The sequence below is a fragment of the Lissotriton helveticus genome, chromosome 8, assembly GCF_964261635.1.
Source record: "Lissotriton helveticus chromosome 8, aLisHel1.1, whole genome shotgun sequence".
Classification (NCBI taxonomy): domain Eukaryota; kingdom Metazoa; phylum Chordata; class Amphibia; order Caudata; family Salamandridae; genus Lissotriton; species Lissotriton helveticus.
The window spans coordinates 1,518,601,921-1,518,619,484 of record NC_136069.1 but is presented as its reverse complement, the minus strand read 5'-3'; positions in this window follow the sequence as shown (position 1 = coordinate 1,518,619,484).

Here is a 17,564-nt window from a genome sequence, read left to right as displayed (position 1 = left end):
AATAGGCACGACGTGTTAAAGGTTTGCGTTACCTACCCTTCACTATCTGCAAAGGGAGAGAGAATATTCCTATTCTTCCTCGTTTGCAGGCAGAGAAGATCCTTAAGAGAACCAACTTCGAACAATTCAATGCTCGATTCAAACAATCAACAAGGGGTACTGTGAACACAAATGGATGCCGCTTATGTACATACACATTGCTATTTTCAACAGGTTGTTCTTAATGTTTCTATTTTAGCGAGGTCAAAAAGAGATCCCATTAGTGGCCTACTGATTTTGCTCGATTCCTTTTGTTTTTTTACACGATTTTTCGCTATCTGCAAAGACTAAACAGAGTATTGCGACTCTGTGCTTGTTTGTAAATAGAGAATGAACCAAAGAGAACAATCAATCAAATGGAGAGAGAAGCAGGCACGACGGATTACAACGGGGGCAAAGGCCTGCGTTAACTACCCTTCACTATCTGCAAAGAGAGAGTACTCCTAATAGAAATGAGGGGTGGGGGGCAGCATTCAAAGCAGATCAGTGTGCATAAACACGAAAATGTTTTTACTTACCACGTACTTGAAATTCGACAGCTTATGATATTTGCTATTAAAAAACCATTGAAATTCACTGAAAAAACATAGGTTATAGACCATATATAGTTAGGAATTAGCATTTACAAAACCTTGAAAATTCACTGAAAAAACCATAGGTTATAGACCATATATCGTTAGGAATTAGCATTTACAAAACCTTATTTTACTCACACAAAACCATTGAAATTCCATATATAGTTAGTTGCACTAACTATATATCGCGCACCCGCAATCCACTGCTGATGATGTCACATATTACATCATTCATGACATGGTCAGTGACATCACTGATGACATCACTGATGACATCTCAAATGACATCACTGATGACATCACTGATGATATCTCATTTGACATCAATGGTCACATCAATGATGATATCATTAATGTGACAATACAATGCATCTCCTCACACTTTAATATAACCTCTGTTACACCCAGTGTTAAATACAGAGTATAATTTTTGAAAACATTGACACACCAATACTAGTTACTACATACGCACTCACTGATTCCTACGTCTACACACACATTCACTCATTCACCCATACAATCATTCATACATACAATCACTCATCTTTACAACACTATCGTATGCACTCATACACCTATACAGACACTCACACTCTGCCACTCATCCATGGAGTTACTCACACACCTAGTCAGTCCTGTAAAGAATCAATCACACTTCCATTTTCTAATCTATACAGTTAAACATAGAGTACCTTACATTTTCAAACATATACTAACACATACTTACTCTCTTATACAATCATTGATACAAGTACACATTGATCTGCACAGAGTCACACATCTCCCAGCCAGCCACACATACACTCAGTCTCCCATACAAATACTTGGTCAATCAATTAATAACCCATATAGTTACTCATATAGCTACTGATCAACACATGCAGCAGTTTACAGAACAACAGACATAATAATGCACAAATTAAGACAGTTTAGTCACTAACCCATGCACTGAGTGAGACACATTTAATCACTCACTCATACAGTCAGTCACCCACCTACTAAATGCTTCATCCAGACACTTATACATCTACTCATTCTTCAATATGTAAAACATATTTAAACTTTACAGAAACACACAGTCACTGGATGATGTCATCAGTGATGTCATCAGTGATGTCATTTGAGATGTCATCAGTGATGTCATCAGTGATGTCACTGACCATGTCATGAATGATGTAATATGTGACATCATCAGCAGTGGATTGCGGGTGCGCGATATATAGTTAGTGCAACTAACTATATATGGAATTTCAATGGTTTTGTGTGAATAAAATAAGGTTTTGTAAATGCTAATTCCTAACGATATATGGTCTATAACCTATGGTTTTTTCAGTGAATTTTCAAGGTTTTGTAAATGCTAATTCCTAACTATATATGGTCTATAACCTATGGTTTTTTCAGTGAATATATATATATATATATATATATATATATATATATATATATATATATATATATATATATATATATATATATATATATATATATATATATAGTTAGGACCTACTATGCATAGGAAATCTGCAACATTCTATTCCCAATAACTTTGGTGCCAATGGATGGGAAGACATGTTGGCACCCTTGGCCCGTGAGGAGGAGATAATTAAAAAAAGCAAAAGCTTCAAGTTCCAAAGGGATCGATGGGACTATGAACACGGGCAAGTGTTCACATTTGCCAAGAAGTACAACTTGGCTAAGAGCAAGAAACAGCAAAATCAAACACAGCAACAGGCGACTTTGCAACCTTCTGCACCTAACGAATTGTTGACTGCAGCTAGTAGCTCCATGGCTGGCTCATCCACTGACCTTAGCTCAGCAATTGAGAGTGGATCTGATAACGAGATGTCACGTATGCAGAGAGCGGGTTTTCAGAAACTCACCTTGGCGCAGGAGGTGGATTGTATGAGCCAGGACAGACGACAAACACTGCGCTCCAGGGCTCAGAATGCACAAAGTGTGCAAACAACAAGTCAAGGAACTACAGGAGGGGGGAACGCCGGAATTGCCACAAACAGCGGCACAGTTCCCAAAAAGCGTTACACCAAGAAGACGAAGAAACAATGGAATCAATAATGGAACCTTCAACCACACAGGGGAAATCCCGAACAATCATAAATTTGACGGACATACAACTTACAGAAAATGAAACATCGGTCCTATCATTGGGCTTGTCCTTTTGTCCTAAAGGCAACTTTAATTATGCTGACTGTCGAGTAGACATGTTTAAATTCGTGAGAAAAATAAAACTCAAAAAGTTTCATCTACTCCAGGGCAGCACAAAGAACAAAAGTACAATCATGGATACAGGTGAGGAAATAACAGACATTGCGGTTCAAGACATTGGCCTGATGCAAAATCTTTATCAATTATGTGAGGAGGGAGATGTCACGGGTGAGGTTTTGAGCCAAATGCCAACAATTACAACTCGAAAACCTTTAGCAGCATTTAAGGCAAAATCTAAATTCTGCCCAATCATGATTCGTGACAATGTGGACATCTTCCATGATAAGGTGACACAGGAACTGAAAACCCTTCACAAAAAGCAAAATGAGACAAGAAAAAGATATACGGCCAAGGACAATGCCTATTTCAAATTAATGGCCAAGCTCAATAAGAACAAAGAGGTTGTGGTACGCCAATCAGATAAGGGGGGCAATATTGTCCTCTGGCCCCGGAAAATGTACTGTGAGGAGGCAGAACGGCAGTTGGCCGATAAAAACTGTTATAGGCGTTGTGACTTAAGCGTGGTAAGAGCATCGTGGGACAAATTCTACTCCTGCTTGATGGCCTGGAGAAGCGCGGGGCTACTGTCAGCAGATGAGTATAAATTTCTGAAAAACGATAATCCCATAATACCGGTACTGTATCTGATACCGAAAGTCCATAAGAACATTCTGAAACCACCTGGCAGGCCTATTATTTCGGCTTGTGGTAGCCTGATGGAAAATGCCAGTAAGTACGTGGATCATTTTTTGCAGGACTGTGTACGAACATTGCCCTCGTTTATACTAGACACAGGTGACCTACTGAGAAAGCTGGAAAATGTGACATGGAGCAAAGACATGGTGCTCATTTCTATGGACGTGTCGTCACTGTATACTAGTATACATCATAGGGACGGTTTAAAAGCTGTAGATTATTTCCTTCAGAAGCGTCCCATGTGTTACATTGAACATAACAGGATGTTACTAACTATCATTACCATGTGTCTGGAAAATAATTACTTTCTTTTTTCCAAGCAGATTTACCAACAAATCAGGGGCGTAGCTATGGGGGCATGTTTTTCCCCTAGCTACGCCTGCCTGCACATGGGTCTATGGGAAAGACAGACACTTTTGGATGCAGATCTTTCATTCATTAACAGTCATGTGGCATTTATGTTCAGGTACATTGATGATCTGTTGTTTATTTGGCGTGGGACTGAGGGTGAAGCGCAGGATTTTGTGAACTTGCTTAATGTTAATGACATGAATTTACAGTTCACTAGTCACATCAGCAAATCCTCTGTCATGTTCCTAGATGTGGAGATTTTTGTGAATGAGAATTCCCTTAACACCAGACTACACAGGAAAAGCACGGCGGGCAATTCAGTACTACATGCAGACAGTAACCATCCGGCCCACCTGATCCGCAGCATCCCCTATGGGGAGATGTTGCGGATCAGGAGAATCTGTAGTAGGGAGACTGACTGCCTTAAAGCATAGCAGGAATGCAGATCAAGGTTTATTGAAAGGGGTTACAGCCCCAAAGTCATTGACAGTGCGACCAGAAGGGCCAACGCACAAAGTAGAGCACAGGCATTGGTGACCAGAGACAGAACCAGAGACATTCCCATTGATGAGCAGCCCTTGAGACTTATTCTCACTTTTAGTGACCAGCATCAGGCCATCAGAAAGATTATAACCAGCAATTGGCTTCTAATCAAGAACGATCCAGTCTTGGGAGAGAAACTATCACGCTCCCCCAATCTGACATTTAGAAAAGCCAATTCAATGAGTAACACATTGGCCTCGAGTAGCCCGGAAATGAAATCCTCCTCAGACTGGCTCGCTAAAAGCAAGGGATTCATCAAATGTGCAACGTGCAAGGCATGTAAGCAGGGCAATAATAAGACCGAGTACCATAGCCCATTCCACAGTACACCGAGGAAAATAGACAAAAAGCTTACATGTAAATCAGAATATGCAGTATACGTATTAGAGTGCCCTTGCGGTTTGAAATACGTAGGGAGCACTAGACCCCAGTGTCACAAGAGAATTCTCCAACACCTACGGGCCATTAAAAATGGGGATGAATCATACCCCGTGGCTCGTCACTTCTCTGCAGTACATGCAAAAAACTCTGACTTGTTGAAATTTTACATTATTGATTGCATTTTACCCCTGAGACGTGGTGGAGATAGAAATGCCAAATTGAGGAGGTTGGAAACGAAATATATCCTTGAGATGGATACTAAGAGCCCTAATGGGTTGAATTCAACAGAAGATTTTTATACATTTTTGTAAATCAACATATGAGGTTTAAAGTGATTTTAAAACTGTAAATATCTTCTGGTGTCCGTCGTTTAGGAATAAGTCTTTGGCCGCAAGAGTAATGAATTTATTTTAATTATATCACATTGTATATTACTATGTCTATTTATCTCTTTCACAATTTTCTTGGGGTTTAGGGTAGTCACTACACTGTTGAATTATATGTCAGTGTCATGGATGCACAGTAGTCTGCCCACAGGGGCTGTATTCAAGAGTAAACAACTTTATTGTACTTGCTCATTGCAGAGGCTATCTATAAGCCTCCACATGTGCCGGTCACGGATGTGACTCACCATTTTTCAAGCAAACTAAATCCTTTCTTAAGAAACAATCTTGAGGACCTTTTTACACAGCATAGATTTTTTAATCATGCCGATATTTTTTAAGGTTCCTTTAAATCAAAATTGTATCTTGAAGTGGTTTTATCAATATTAATGAAATTAATTATTTAATTATATAATTATTTATTGATGCTTATATTCGATGAAGTGGATATTTATTGTCAATGTTTACTTGAAATGCGACTTTGCACGTGATGTAAGCACATCTGGCACCTTAATATGTATTTAACAGCAATATTTGCACAGGAGGTCTTTAGGTATAGCCTAGAAAAGGTATAGATCTGTATTTTACAGATATAACTGCATTAAAGCAGGAACAAAGTCTTTCATCCATGTCTAGCACTTTATACAATTGCACTGTCACTTTAAATAGTGGTGTTATGCCCATGCGATGTGTCATGTGATCAAGGTCCGAGAGGGACCGAAACGCGTCATGGCGGTGGTGTTTGGGCGAGTAAAGAAATAAAGGAATATTTGCACGAATCTGGGTCTGCATCGTCTCTTTGGATCTGAGTCCTGTGTGCTGGAGGCGAAATCAGGGAGATATATATATATATATATATATATATATATATATATATATATATATATATATATATATATATATATATATATATATATATATATATATATATATATATATATATATATATATATATATTCACTGAAAAAACCATAGGTTATAGACCATATATAGTTAGGAATTAGCATTTACAAAACCTTGAAAATTCACTGAAAAAACCATAGGTTATAGACCATATATAGTTAGGAATTAGCATTTAAAAAACCTTATTTTACTCACACAAAACCATTGAAATTCCATATATAGTTAGTTGTACTAACTATATATCGCGCACCCGCAATCCACTGCTGATGATGTCACATATTACATCATTCATGACATGGTCAGTGACATCACTGATGACATCACTGATGACATCTCAAATGACATCACTGATGACATCACTGATGACAACATCCAGTGACTGTATGTTTCTGTAAAGTTAAAATATGTCTTATATATTGAAGAATGAGTGGATGTATAAGTGTCTGGATGATGTATTTAGTAGGTGCATGACTGACTGTATAAGTGAGTGATTAAATGTGTCTCACTGAGTGCATGGGTTAGTGACTAAACTGTTTTAAATTGTGCATCATTGTGTCTGATATTTTGTAATCTGATGCATGTGTTGATCATTAGCTATATGACTAACTATATGGGTTATTGATTAGTTGGCCAAGTATTTGTATGGGAGACTGAGTGTGTGTGTGGGTGTCTGGGAGGTGTATGACTCTGTGCATAGATGTGTGAGCAGTTGATTCACTAGATGTATGGGTTCAAAAGTGCATGTGGAAACAGCTGTATGGGCGGTTTACTGTGTGCATGAGTGTATTGGTGAGTGAATGGATATCTCAGTGCTACATGTCAAAGTAAGTACATATGTAAAACACAGTACATGTGGTAGTTGACATATATAAATAACTGTGCATAAGAGCCAGTGAATGTGTGAGTGGCTGTATGGATTATTGTGAACTTGTATCAGGGATTGTATAACAGAGTAAATATGTGTTATTATATGTTTCAATAAGTAAGGTGTGTTTAACTATATAGTTGAGGAAATGGAGGTGTGATTGATTCTTTGCAAGACTGATTAGGTGTGTGAGTAACTCCATGGATGAGTGACAGTCTGTGAGTGTCTGTTTACACTGAGTGTATCTAAGGTTATATTAGAGTCTGAAGAGGTTCATCGTATCATCACATGAATGATGTCATGAGTGATGTGATCAGTAATGTCAACTGAGATGTCATCAGTGATGTCATCAGTGATGTCATTTGAGATGTCATCAGTGATGTCACTGACCATGTCATGAATGATGTAATATGTGACATCATCAGCAGTGGATTGCGGGTGCGCGATATATAGTTAGTACAACTAACTATATATGGAATTTCAATGGTTTTGTGTGAGTAAAATAAGGTTTTTTAAATGCTAATTCCTAACTATATATGGTCTATAACCTATGGTTTTTTCAGTGAATTTTCAAGGTTTTGTAAATGCTAATTCCTAACTATATATGGTCTATAACCTATGGTTTTTTCAGTGAATTTCATAGGTTTTTTAATAGCAAATATTTATAAAAATAATACATTTTAAATCGAATTTTATATTTTATAATTTTTTTATTTTTTTTTTATATTATTTTTGGTGCGCTCCCGGGGCGTGGACAGGTGAACGCACGGGTAAGCGCAATCTTGCGTCATAAGACACGTATCGCGTAGCCGCGAGATGCGTCTTATGACGCACCGCGTAAGCGCACCGGGAAGCGCACACGATCGCGCAACGTAAGCGGCCCGATGCGCTTACGATACACGCCCGGGACGCGCCCCGGGGCGCGTAGCGTAAGCGCGTCAAACCATGTGACTTCAAAGTAACACTTTTCATTGGTTCAGAACTTATTTTTTTCAAATTGTGTGAAACCCACCCATTTCTCTCACTATTGCTTTGTACTTGGAGAGAGCAAGAGCTGTTCTGTCTACTCTGTTTATCTCCTACTTTTCTGATCTCCAGCAATGGCTGCAAGAGAGTCATCCAGCAGTGATTCAGATGGATTTTTAGATGAGGACCCTCCTCAGCAAAAGAAAAAAACCCATTTCATCTGGAAATTTTACGACATCCCTGAAGGACAGAAAAAAGTCAACGCTCCCAAAGTAACCTGCAAAATATGTGGGAGTAGTTTATCCAGAGGCAATCCTCTGAAAAAATATAGTTTTGGAAATGCTAATTTGATCAGGCATGTGAAAAGAAGACACCCTAACAACTTTGCCAGGGAGAGTGTCCGAGAGCTGGCACGGAATGTACCCACAGATGGCGGCAGCACCTCCACTGGTGGAGCAACACCTTCGGGACCACCCCGTGCAAGAATGGTCCCCAACATTCAGCCGGTGTTTGCAGGCATCAAATTTCTGTGCACGGAGTGTGACGAACTGCTCTGCTATGGGGAGCAGAGTGTTGAACTCATTGCCCTAAAGAAACAGCAACACCGCTGCTCTTCCAGTCCCTAAATTTTCAAATTTTTTTGCTCCTGTTGAGCAGTTTTGGAATCCTTGTTTTTGTTTTTCCCTTGACAAAAATCCCAAAAAAATATAAAATTGTTTTAAGAAGTCTAAAAAAAATATAAAACAACAAAAACAAAAAAAAATATATAAAACAACAAAATAAAAAAAAAAGTTCTTTTCAGAACTACCTCCAATTTATAAAAAGAAGCTTTATTTTTTTTTTTTTAAAGTCTGTCATTTTTTTTCTCCTGGTACGCTCCCCCCGTAAGCTCCCCGGTGCGCGTACCGGGCGCTCCACCCCGCGAAAATCGACATTAAAAAAAAAAAAATTGTATTACCCGCGGGAGCCTTTTATGGCCCCCACATCAAAAGTAGGGGGTCAGGGGGGTGTACCCTGCCCCCTTTTGCTCATTTCCCCCCTTTGATTCTTGCCACCTCTTGTGTCTCAATCCTACCGAGACACAAGATGGCGGCCGCTGCGGACTGTTTCGAATGTTTACAGACACCCGAGAACCAATCAGCTTGCCATGCGCAAGTCGCGTGGCGCGCCCGAAGCGCTCCCCGGTACGCGTACCGGGCGCGGCTCTAGATATATATCTTTTTTCAAACCTAATTTACTCAAAATTCACAGGACCACATATCTTGAGACCTGGCAAAGGCACATCGGGCAAACAATATCTACAATTTTGCCAAGTTTCGTGGAAGTCCATTCAGCCGTTCGAGCTAAAAGTGAGGCCAACCGCCCTATGGAAAATTGCATGGCAAAAACACGTTTTGGGACCCCCCTTTTTTCTCGGCCCCCCCCTTGATGACCCCCCCCCAAATTTTCAGGGGCTGCTCAGAAACAAAATGTTCCATTTTCCTGAAAATTTCAGCCAATTCCGTCCACAAACGCCAAAGTTATTAGACATAGACATAGAATTTTCAAAAATCCCATAGAGAAAAAATCCTAACTATATATACCTACTGGCGACCGCCAGTAGGTAATATATATATATATATATATATATATATTCACTGAAAACACCATAGGTTTCACACCAGTTATAGTTAGGAAGGAATTAGCATTTAAAAAACCTATTAAATTCACTGAAAAACCATAGATTTCACACCAGTTATAGTTAGGTGGAAATTTTACACGCATAAAACCATTGAAATTCCCACGTTATAGTTAGTTGGACTCACTATAACTTGCGCGTGCAATGCACTGCTGATGACATCAGATATTACATCACTCATGACATGGTCAGTGACATCACTCACGACATCACTGATGACATCTCAAATGACATCACTGATGACATCATCCAGTGAATGTGTATCTTTCTGAAAAATAAATAGTTTTTTATATATGTATATCTAAAGGTTGATGGAAGAATAAATGGGTAAATATATGTCTAAATGGATTTTTTTGTGTAAAATTGATTGGTTAACTGACTTATTAAATGTATCTTAGTGAATTTTTCAAAAAACCCATAGAGAAAAAATCCTAACTATATATACCTACTGGCGACCGCCAGTAGGTAATATAGTTAGGACCTACTATGCATAGGAAATCTGCAACATTCTATTCCCAATAACTTTGGTGCCGATGGATGACTCTTTGTGAAACTTTTGGCCAGCTCTGGTCCTCTACTATCCTGAAAGTATCACAATGATTCGTCAAGTGGGGGCCGAGGAAAAAGGCGGGTCCCAAAACATGTTTTCCCCATACAATTTCCCATAGGACCTTTAGCCACAGCTACAGCCCGAACGGCTGAACGGAATGACACCAAACTTGGCAAAGAGGTAGCCCTCAGTTCAGACTTGTGCCTTTTGCTTAAATGGTGTCAATCTGTTCAGTAGTTCCTGAGAAAATTACAGTAAAAATCATTTATATATCTATGGGCGCAGGTGGATCTGCAGAGTCTGCGCGCATCGTCATCGTACAATAAGCGCACCCTTGCGATCACGTGCTGAATGCTAATTGGCTGTCAAGTGGTTGTCAATATTTGAAACCAGGAACTGTTGGCAGCCATTTTGTGCCTCGGTAGAAGCGAGGCTGAGGAAGTCAGTGGAATATGTGTGCAAAACGTAGAAAGGGGCAGGATAGAAATAATTTTACCCCTAGACCTGCTTAGGGGGTCCCAGAAGGACCCCTTGGGCCCCCAATTCTTTTTTTTAAAGACCTGGCAGGTGCCTGTAGAGTGTGCAGACTCTGCCGTAAATAAATAAAATAAAACTGAGTTTTTTTTGTAATTAGCCCCCGGAGAGGCTAAATACCGGGGGCAAAATTATTACATTTTATGGGGGGCCCGGAGGGCCCCTCCAGCCCTGGGGATCGTCACCTCCCAGGGCTAAAAAAATAAAATGGTGGGGGAGGGATCCAAGGTCCCTAAAGCCCCGGGGACCACCACCCCGGAGCTTTATGTATTGTGGGAGGGCCGGCTTCTGCAGTGTCCTGGGGTGTCCATCCCGCCCTCCCATAGCAAAGAAATCTGTTCTCTCTTTCAAAATCTAAATCAGATTCCTTTTCCACATAGGGAGCTGCATGTTAGTAGGTCCCCATGTGGAAAAGCAATGCGGGCTCCCAAACGTGTAGAAGTTGTGCACCAAAGGTACCGGAGTCGCGCAACCTACAGATTATGAGTCATGCATCTAGCGCGTACACACCAGGGGACCGAACTGAGCGCTGGGCTGGGTGTGCAACTTTTAATTTTACCGTACAAAAATAGCCCCTATCAGTAATTTCTAATATCCCCGGGGACCCTATCCCACAGGTCATATAAAAAATTTTGGGAACCGGTGGGGGAGCCAGAATGACCCCACGGTCCCGCCGGCTCCCTGCATCCTTCAGGAGCCAGCATTGCTGTTCCATAAGGGGAGATGCTAACTTGCATGTGGAAAAGCAATCTGGTTTGGATTTTGAAAGTGAGAACAGATTTCACTGTTGTGTCTTTCAAAATGCAAACTAAGTTTGGTATGGGAGGGCAGGAGCCACGAGACTCCCGCCTTCTCATAGCAAACAGCAGTGTCCCAGGGGTAGGCACCCCGGGACACTACAGGAGCTGGCCCTGGGGCATGGCGGTCCCCAGGGCCCCCGAGGGCTCCAGGCGGAGGGCCACACAGTCTGCCTCCCACAATACACAAATCCCCGGGGGTGGTGGTTCCCGGGGCTTGAGGGGGGTCGTTGAGGTCCCCATACTTCTAATTTTGCAGGGGGGGGCCTTGGAACCCCCCCACAACCATTTATTTTATAGTCCCGGGGGGTGGCTCTCAGTCTTATATAAGAAACAGCAATGTTGAGAAAATCTTCCGGTAAGATAACAAAGGATTTTAAAGTCAATTTTCAGCATTTTTGTTGTAGTTTGTAGGCGTTAAAGTGACGACAATTATAACTCCGTCTTTGTTAATATGCCACTAAGTTTTGTAATGTCGACAATCTCGTCTTCCATTTAAATAGGCACAAAGTATTTATTGAAGTTCACTGTGAATCGTGAAGCAACACTGTCTAATTATGATCGATAAAGAATTGAATGAATTGTGTACTTGTTTTGCTCGTAATGTGCATAGGGGCAGATTTACAAGTTCATTGCCTTACTATTGCATCACTTTTAAGATGGGAAAAGTGACGCGAAGGTGGCTCAAGGGGGTTGTAAATGTGGTACACAGTGTTCTGTTTTACTTTGCTTTCCTTTCTGTAATGTAGAGGATCCTGGGTAAATATAAAGTTTTCTGTACAGCCAGTACTTTTCAACCCTACCCCCAAACGGTTTTCTGCCTGTTACCATAGTAACATTTCATGGAACACTTAAATGAGCACGGAGGTTAGAAGTTCACCACACTATGTTGCTAATCGAAACAGTTACTGTACTGGAGTTTTAAAACTTTTCCATAGGAACCGTTAGTCGTAGCTATAGACACTGGTAAAGATCTGGTAAAGAGTTAGCCTCAGTATTATTCTTCAAGTTAGAGATATCATTTCTATTCTTAAATGTTTTCTATCTATATCGTTATCACACTAAATAATAGTGAAATGTTGTCAGAAAAAGAAGACGTATATATATTTTTTATTAACTTTTATTAAAACAGTAATAAATAACTGAAAACGTAACTTAAAGATAACAATGTGATAAATAACTAGAAACATAACTTTAAAAAAACAATTCAACTAAATGTGATATGGACTCCAATAGAAGTAGGGTAGGTAATCTGCAAAACAAAAATGAAAATAAGTGTTCAAAATTAGATCGATGTGACTAAATGAGGTCAAACATTACAAGTTAAGGTAACACTTGGCGAAATTTGGTTATTTGCACGTCTGCAGTGTGCCTGATACATTTCACCTGTCTTATAGGCCCGAGTTCAAGAGGTGTCTGTATGGAAGTGCCTACTGCGTCAGATTTACACTATGGACCAACAGGTCTTTAAAATGATTCAGAGATGAGACAGAATTAGGTGAGAAATCAAGTCATTATTCAGGATAATATTTTTTAGGGCTTATTTACAAGACTGTTGCGCTACTTTTGTGTTACTTTTCACATGTTGAAAGTGACGCAAAAGTGGCGCAAGGTGTTTGTAAATAAGCTCTTTTATTTATATTGCATTTAATCGGAGGCATTGTATATCTGGGCCGCTCTGCTTATCTTGTGTAAACACTGTGACCAACAGAGATCACAACTTGAACTCAGCTTTGGTTGTACACGTTAGAGTGGACAGCAGCGTCCATAACTTTAAAAGAGAAAGAGAAACGATGTGAGAGAGAGTGAGAGAGAGAAAGAGAGAAAAAACAACATTAAAACTGTGAGAGAGAGAAAGTTATAGATGGAGCAGTTAATACTGGAGAAAATACTCATAGCTCACCTTTTGCCTCCGTTGTGTGTCCAAGCATGTGCTGGTTCATAGTGCACCGTCCAGTTAAGTGATCTGAAAGACAGTATATAGAGTTAGTAATAGCAGACTACATACAACTGCACATGTATATCTTTGCTTTATTTATTTGTACACTCAGGATAATGTATTTCATCAAGTTCCACTGTAAGGAGGTGTCTGTGTGCTGTTTTTCTTCCAAAGTATATATCCCATGCACTCCCACTGCATAGCGGTCAGTTCTCAATATTGCGTACCTAGACTGTTGCACCACATTGACTCGCAGAGTCCGGAGGTGAGTGTTTTTCTTTGGAAGTCAGAAGCAGATTTAGAAGCTACTTGTATTAAAAGTGACCAAAAAGTGGTGCAAGGGGCTTATTGATTTGCCCCTCAGACTGTTGTCACCTATTCTCACTGCTCGGAGGTAATTGTACATTCCTATGCAGTGATGCTGCTGCACACTACCCACTCTCTCCTTTTACACATAACTTGTTGTTGTTTCAGAAACAAGCTTCTTTGCTCACCTTGTGCCATTGGCCTGATTCAAATAGGGTGCACCATGTGTTGAAGCAGGCTTCTCAGACGTTGTTACGATGGCCACGCATCATCGCAGAATACACAAACCTAGAGCTTTGTAGGTTTTGGGGGGGAGGTGACGCCAATTTGTGAAACACAACCTGTAAGATAAAAAGGAAGTTAACATTGTGTGTCATTTCTTTATGTGAGTAGAGAAGAAGTGAGAGAGTGACTTAAAAGAATATTCGCAGCTCACCTTTGTGTCACCAGTGTGTTTTTCACCACGTGCCGGGACATAATGCACCCTGAAGCTCTACATCTAAAAGATAGTAAAAGAAAAATGTTATTATTGATATTTGTTACTATCTTAATATGGAGTACAATAACATCGCCCTTTCACACACCGTCCCTCCCGCATTTAAAAACAACTATTTGTAGAGTTTATATTCCAGACGTTTGACCGATTATAAAAACTTTCCTGCTATTGGAAAAAAATATTAATGGAATAAGATTCGGTATATAGGACTGCGTTTGTCTAAATCGCTGCGTTGTTTTTTTTGTATTCAGTCTGCTGCAGCCCATCAACTCCCTCCGATGCGCACCCAGGCTTCAGTGCTCACCTTTTCGTGGACAGGACACCTTCTACATCATGCAGTCCCGCTCTGCCACAAAGAAGTCTGACATATGGTGCCGAGTCTTGATATCGGTGTGGCTTACGACATACTCGTGCTCCCATCATCATCGCAGGTTCCTCACCAGCTCAGTCCTTCCGGTACCACTAACTCAGTGACCAAGGAGGCCACGCACGTAGTGGTGGGCTCTTGTACTCGGTGGTTCGGGCCTATTTGAGGCGTCTGAACCACTAGGACGGGCCATCACAGCGCTTGCGATGGGAGCAACTCTAAAATGGCGTATAGCACATGCGCCCGTCTTTTTTATTGGTAGGGTCACGTGTGTAGTGATGCATGTGCTGGATGGGTGTGGTGTGGGTGTATACCAGCCAAGAGGGAGTGTGTGTGTGCCGTTCTGACAACTAGAACTGGAACTAAAAAATCACTACAATGGAAATCTGGGCCATGTAGCGTTGTTGTGTTTTCCTCAAAGCATAAGCGGAGTGGGTTGGACTGACGTATACCAGTGCTGCACGAGGCTCTAAACCATGATTCCGGAGCTATGGGTGTGGTCCCGTCGTGAGCTATATGAGAAATCAAGAGATTCTGTGTCCGTTTTGTAGTGCTGACGTCACTCGGGTTTTGAAAGCAAATGTGTCATTATATCTGTAAAGTTCCACAACTTGGCCAACATGAAAGGTACGGGGTATCACTGACTCTATATTCGTTCATAGTTGCACACATAAAAGATGATGGACATGACACATTTCTGTGATTATTAATGTTTGTTGTGCATTCAGTGGAGTGTTGTAGCTGTAGTAATACAGGGCTGTGAAAGGTTTCAGTTGCAGTTTTTGGCACATGAAGGGCAGCTAATATATATACGTATGTGGTTATTGAGGTACACTGTCGAACTTGGTGCTGGAAATCAGTGTTCGAGGCTCGGAGTTGCATCCACATCCTGTTATTGTAGAGTAATGACGTAATGTACGCATGCCTGAAAATGTATTGTAAATACGGTGCTCATGTAAATTGCTGATATAGTTTTGGGTTGATTTTGCGTTATATAAATATGCTAAAAAAAAAATTGAGAAATAGCCCACACTTACTGTCACAGGTAATATGGTTGCATACACTATTTATAGGGCAATATAATGTGGTAGGGCGGAGGAGCAGCATTTTACAAACACAATAAATACACAGATAGATAGCTGAAGTGGGTACGGGCACGTGTGCTCGACTCCATTTTATTACGTTGTTGTTGGTAAAAAGTAGAATAGTAATCATGATATCATATACAGATATTCAATCATAAACGGTTTATGACTTCTGCTGTACAAAGGTAGGAACATTGTATGTGAAATAATACACAGAAGATTCTATTGTAAAGAGTTCATGAGTTGTGGTGCACTGAGGATGGGGCGGTTTGTGTGGAACCTACGATGATGCGTGTGCCTTAACAAGGGCACATGGTGATTATTTATGGTGTATTGAGTTAGTGGTACATCTGGTGTTTATCGTGTGCTCACGCTGCGATGATGCCTGGTCTGAGTGGGCTGCGCTGTACCCATTCACTGTTGCATACTGGACTATATGAACTTTGAGGGGGGGAAAACTAGCATAAATGGTTATCAATTGCTGTGCAAACTAGGTGTACTGATTGTTCCCCATAACAAATTGAACAATTCCTCTTCACGCAGTGCATTGTAACTTTCAGAAATTGGGGACGTATGTCTGGTGGCGATGTTGAAGGTGATACCCCAGAGGTACTTGGTATTGTTGGTGGTGGAGGTACATTTTGGTGAAATCTTCTACATTCTTTGTTATCATAGTTCACACGATGCAGCTATTGAAGGTGCTTGCACATACTAGCAGTGCAACAGCACTATTTTTTTCTCTGCTTTAAATAAATCAAGGCTGTATTTAATGCTGTCTGCAATGTACATGAAAAGGTACATTCTAATTGTGAACCCTACTGTGCACAGTGTACATCAAAGCTAGTAGTCAGTACAGTTATAGAACAATGCTTTTTTAACTTATTTTAACAAAAGCTGAATACATACAGTATAAGTGTCTCTGCATTAAATAAATCAAGGTTGAATTTCCTACTGTCTATAGTGTAGATGCAAAGGTGAATTTAAGTTGTAAACCCTGCTGTCTGCAGTGTAGATCTTAGGGTGGAGTGCATCATCTTCAATTATGATTGTAGTGGAAAATAGAACATGTATGCAGTGTGCATTTTATTATTCAACTAAATCAATAAGTGATATAAAACATTTTTTGAAGGAAACATACTAAAGGGATATTGTGTAGGGTTTGATAGGTGTTGGTTTCCACTGAGTTATTGGTTCCGGAAACAACAAGGTTCTGTGGACACCCTGCAATGATGTGTGGTTTGGGCAGGCCATACTGATAGTAATGTTTTTTATCTTGTGAATCCTGGCTTAGTAAGGCCATGTGGAGATTTTGTTTAGGTTTGAGGGACGTTACTTTGTTTGGTACTGCACTTTATACATAATGAATGAAGAATCAGTTAAATTCTGCCTGAATACAGCCATGTGGCGATGAATTATGGTGCACTGAGTTAGTAGTACCTTTGGGACTGAGTGTGTATGTAACCTGAGATGATGCGTGGTAAGGATAGGCCGCACTAGAGATAATGTTTTTGACTACAGAATTTTGCCTTAACCCCTTCAGCGCTCATGACGAGTTCATCTCGTCATGAGCTACGGCGCTCCGGTGCTCATGGCGAGCTGCGCTCGTCATGACCGCGCCCGTTCCATGGAACGCTCGCATGCTGGGCTGATTCCCCTGCAGTGCTGAGCGTTCCATTGGAACGGGTGTGGCCATGACGAGCTCAGCTCGTCATGAGCACCGGGGGCATGGGGGCGCTGTGCACGCGGCCCCCAGCACAGCGGGGGAAATAGCCCCGCATGGAAGGGGTTACTAAAGCCTTGTGGTGATTATTTATGGTGTACTGAGTTAGTGGTACGTCTGGTTTTTAGCGTGTGCTCACCCTGCGATGATACGTGGTGTGAACGGGC